Raw genomic sequence first — 5,545 nt, 5'->3', positions numbered from 1 at the left:
CTCTCTCTCTGTTTGAGTGATCTAAGAGAGGAAGAAGAATAAAAGTAGAATATTTCAAATTATTTTTGGTCTTTACATATTCTAAGAAGCATATACTACTCAAATATTGAAATTAAATTAACTCTGTGAATATTTAGGTACTAGTCACAGGATGAAAACAAAGATTTCTTGACCTAACATATTGGATTAAAATTCATAAAACTCAGCTGATTTACAATGGGGTTATCTTTTTCTGTTAAGAAAAATATTAAATATTTAATCTCAATTAAATATCAATTAATCGTAATTACATATATAAATACTAGAATGCACATTTTAATATTTAGTGCAAGCTTAATTCTAATAGCACAACTTGAAACTAACATTAATGTTTAACAATAAATATTCACTGAAAGATTAATGGTACAGTTTGCTTGTGGAAGCTTAAGTCATTAAGAACCATTTTGAGAACTACATTTACAGACTCAAAATATTCACAAGTATTTTAAGTACATAAATGAGGCTATAGAACAAGGTACATTGTAACTCAAAATATATTAATATATATATTCATATACAGTGGGAAATACTTCAAACTATTTTAAAAATGTCATATATTATGATAATAATGTTCTGAAAATTTCTAATTTTCTTTTTTTTAAATTTTCATCTTATGTTTTATTCATTTTAAAAAGAATTACATTGAAAAACAGAGAAACTTTCAGTGACAGTACACCAAAATGAATAATTGCACCAGCAAGCTTAGTGTTGTTTTCAAAATTCAAATCACTTTTCAAAGACCACTTATCATGAGAAAGAACTCCATTTCAACTACTTGTGCTCTTTCTCCCAGTAGCTGCTGGGTAGAAGAAGTTATGTAAAATAGATAATAGATGTTTTAATCTAATCACTCTGATCAAGTTATCAATACCTAAGAATTTCCATGTGTACATATTCATGCATGCATTATCTTTTAAGCCCCCAAACTTCCCAGTGGTATAATTATACATTCCTTGCTCAATTCTTATGAAATACTTCTTAAGGACCAATAGACAACCTACTGATCATACTGAAAATGGAAGCAATTTAAGTGTCCATAATAGATGAATGGATAAAGAAGATGTGACATATATATCCATTTATGTGTGTGTGTGTGTGTGTATATATATATATGCATGCATATATAAATATGTACACATATATACATTATAATGTAATATTGCTCTGCCACAAAAAAGAATGAAATCTTACCATTTCCCACAACATGGATGTGTCAGGAGAGTGTGTAATTTCCTCAGTTCTGTCTCATCACAACAAACATATGAAGTGATGGACGTTAAAGCCCTTGGTGAGTCACAACTCTCAGACAGTGTTACAGCTCTGTGTTATAGCCCAGTTGTATTTAGATAATAAAGGAAAATACATCCTTGAGGAGTGAGGGCATGTCAACCCAAAAGACGCGAAGAGAAGAGAGAGAGAGCATGGGAGAGAGATTCCCGGCCCTTTGGGTCTCCTTTTTGTATGTTTTGTTTCCTTCCCCTGGGCCTGCCCTATGTAAATTGGGCTAGCCAGGAGTGCTGTTTATTCTACCTGAGGTCCTCACTCTGGTCTTCGGACCTTTTTTCTATTTTCATGGGCTTTTCCCTTTCTTGTCTTTCAGTGCGGGAGTCCAGCTCCAGCAGTCAGGGAATCAGCCTGAAGGGATGAGCAGTGTATGCAGATAATGATGTAGCTTCTGACTCAAGGTGCGGGACTACATGTTTATTTCAAGCTTCAGGTTTTCTTTTATACTTTGACAAAAGCATTAGGTCAGAGGTTTGACATTTTCAGTTCCCCTCCCACCCAGATTTATTGTCTTCAGAAATCGTTGCCCTTCAAACAGAGTTCCTGCTTCAGCGATTCTCTCAGAATCGGCTTTACTATCTATTATCTACTTTCTCTTATGTGTCCTATACTTAACTTGTGATTACATTGTAACTCATGCTTATGTCTGGGCTGCATACCACATTCCTCAGTTTGTTTCTTATCTTTCTAAATCCTGTTTGCCCCTAGAATCCTAAGTTCAATATCTCCTAAAAAGGCTTCTAGATATTCTTAATTATTCCTAAACCCTAAGCTCAACAAACTTCTTTTGCCATAAACAGTCCCCTCACAAACAGGTCTCAGATAACAATCCTTCCCATGGCCTCAAGCTGTGGCCTATATGTTCATCCTGGAACATTCTTTGTAAAGATCCTTGAACAAATGTCAATGGTTAGTTTATAGATTAATTTCTGGGCACAACTGCAGAAGGCTTTGCACTTTCTCATGTTTCTTTCAAGAACAATAAGCACCTTAACATTCTTTCCAGCCAACCCTACCAAAGAAAGGAAGAAACAAGTCAAAATCACAAGACCTAACTCCTTCATTCTGGGACAGTTCCTGTGGGATGAGGAGAGGGGGTTGGGGCTGTGCCTTCATTTTCTCAGTAATGCCTAACGCAGCTCCCAATATCTCCCCCTTATTTTTTGGAGCATAAGTATGAAACTCAGTACATAAAGCAGAAACACTTCAGTTGAGTATTCTGAAAAGGCACGGGGCTAATACACAAATTAGAACCAACAGGCATAAGCACATGGCCGCATTAATCATTATTGTAAAAAAGGATCCATGGGAAAGATACCCCTCCAGATTTTTAAAAAGGGAATTAGAAAGCCATTGAGAGGAAAAGTCAGACTCCACCTGCTTCATACTCTGAATATCCTGATGTAACTTAGAAATATCAATACTAAAATCTGAATGATTCCAAACACATAAAATATGATTCCTAATGCATTCCCAAGAATGTACAGAATCATTCACTTGTATAGGGGTAATGCACATCCGTTTAAATTCAGCATGGCACCTTAAAGACAACTTAATTTTTAAATTTGTAATTTCTTGCCCTATAAGCAGGACTACTTCTTCTAAAGCATTTACCTTATTTTCTATTTTCCTATCTATAATTTCCTGTGTAGAGCTATGGAGGCATTTTTGGACAGCTGATCGACAAACGAGGCAGTATGCATTTCTTTTGACAGGGAAATAGCAGAAACCATAACTGAAGCAATTATAGCAATCAAGGCAGTTATTCCCACAATCAGAGCTGCAATGAATCTCTTAGGTCAAGAAATTAAGCCATTAAATTCATACAAAATTTTCAATGCATAATCATCAAACCATTGTCCCTCTAGTTTTACAGGAACCATAAAATATGGTGGTTGCTTTACAATCATCACAGCCTTATAATTACTATAATCATTCCCATCAACACAATTTGATATAAAACAATTCACACATTCAACATTATAAACAGTTTCTCCTTCAAAAACTTCCAAATCATTCCGATTTCTGGCCAACAAAAAGGCATAGGGAGAATGTACGCAGGCCCATACAATATATCTTTGTTCATTTAAAGGTCTATGTGAAGTCACAGGTGCCATAGCAGCCAATGCGCTCCATAATTCAGGCTGCATGGGACCTGTTCCATTGAAATTCACTAAAGGAGGAACCCATCCATTAACATGCCACCTAGTAATTGCTGAAGAATAAGGGATGAATGAATCATTCCATATGGATCTATAAGGTTCTTCAAAAATCAAGTTCAATCGTTGATCTGAAAGATAGGGGCACCCCCATTCGGTCAGAAAATGTCTGGTGGCAACAATGGGAATAGATAAGTTTAGGGCATACATGCATTCTTTTCAATGAGTAAAGCCAGAAATTCTGCTTATGCTTTCCCAGGCCTGTAGTCCTTGTTCATCAGAATCTGGAGGGGGGAGTGCACAGCTCAGAAAGCCCTTTAAATGAGGGGTTGCCTGTTTTATGGCATCATATAGTTTTTCTTGCACCCCCGGCATCAGCAGCTGTAAGGACCAAAAGTCTCTCTTGCCATTGCTTCTTGGAGAATCAGTAAACATACCTTTCAAGGAAGTGCTAACACATCCATTCAAAACCGGATCTAATCCTTGTAAGGAGGAAGGTATGGCAAAGCAAATAGGTGGATAAATGGACACACCTGAAAAATTGAAGGGAGCACTGACCACTGCTTTAGCATTATTAGGATAGATGGAAGCCCGGCCCAAAAGATGAGTATCATTGACAAAAACGCAAATAGGCTCATCATCCAATCAACAGGCTGAAATGAAGGTGGATTAGGCAAATAGGCCCAATGAACTTTTTCTGCACTGGAGGGCCTTGGATGACAAGCCAGCACAGCAAGCATAGCCACAAACGTTACCATGGGAGTGGCCTCATGTCTCCCCCTTTTTATTAATTCTTCAGCCTGTTGAGCAAGGTGCTTCAGCTGGCCCCATGTTGGCACCGTGCTGGAGGTAGTTGCTTGAGTATGATGACAGTGACAACCGGAATATGGTTGGACTCGATCAGCATGTCTATCCTGAAGCGCCAGGTGCCTGAGGAGATGTACTAGTGGTGAAGCCTCAGGTGAAGGGTCATTCGCCCTTCGGCTTCTCCTTGGCTCCCTCAGGTCCTGACTCAACAAGCGTCTGATCTCCCCATCTTCCCTTGGTCCTGGACTCCAGGACTCCAGGGATCTCAGTGACCTCATGGGTCTTCATGATCTTGGAGAGCTCATGGGACTGGACATGTAGAATCAGTCTGTCAGGAATCCAAACAGGAGAAGTGGAATCCTGTGGAAACACACACGCATACCCTCTCCTGCAAGTTAACAGCACATCTGGCCCTTTCCACTCTCTGATAAGGAAGTCTTTCCACTTGACCAGGGGCTGAGCTGTAGCCCCTTCAGGAATCCAGTGTCTCATCATTGCAGTCTGCCCCTGTGTATCCACGTTTAAATGATTAATTACAAACAAAGCATGGTGTAGAACATGATGTGGAGAGGAATACTTAAATTCTTCCTGCCTTAATTTAGCTATCTGATTTTTTTAAGTCTGGAACGCCCTTTCTACTATGGCTTGGCCTTTGGGATTATAAGGTATTCCTGTTGAATGCACTATAGAAAATTGTTGACAAAATCTCTCTCTCTCTCTTTTTTTTTTTTTTGATATTATACATGTTTCAATGCCATTCTCCCAAATCATCCCGACAAAATCTCTTAAAAGCAGCAGAAGTATAAGCTGGGGCATTATCTGTTTTTATCTGTTCAGGGAGTCCTATTTGGGAAAATCATTGAAACAAGTGCTGAATTACATTTTTTGCTGCTTCACCTGATCTAGCAGAGGCTGTAATAACATGAGAAAAGGTATCCATGGTAACATGCACAAAGGACAGTTTTCCAAAGGCCAGGGTATGAGTTACGTCCATATGCCAGAAAGCATTAGGCCTATGGCCTTGGGGATTTACTCCTAATGGTAGAGATGAATAAGATGTTGGGCAATTTGGACATAACTTAACTATTTGTCTAGCTGCTTCCCTAGGGATATGAAATTCATACCTTAAACCAGCTGCATTTTGGTGGTGAATTTTGTGAGAATTTTTGGCCTTGTCAATCTTTTCATGTAAGTTTAAAGCAATTACTTTATTTAATGCATCTGCCAAAGCATTTCCTTCATGTAAAGGGCTGGGA

At 38.3% G+C, this 5,545-nt stretch overlaps 1 pseudogene; it reads right to left on the bottom strand.

The window, feature by feature from the left end:
* Positions 1-3,727: 3,727 nt before the first annotated feature.
* Positions 3,728-4,781, bottom strand: LOC147379461 (uncharacterized; annotated as a pseudogene).
* Between the last annotated feature and the right edge of the window lie 764 nt (positions 4,782-5,545).

Source organism: Bos grunniens, chromosome 1, assembly GCF_055505025.1.
Source record: "Bos grunniens cultivar Pamir isolate PY7600 chromosome 1, Bosgru_T2T1.0, whole genome shotgun sequence".
NCBI lineage: Eukaryota > Metazoa > Chordata > Mammalia > Artiodactyla > Bovidae > Bos > Bos grunniens.
Note: the sequence above shows the minus strand (reverse complement) of the source record. Positions and strands in the feature narration are given on the sequence as shown.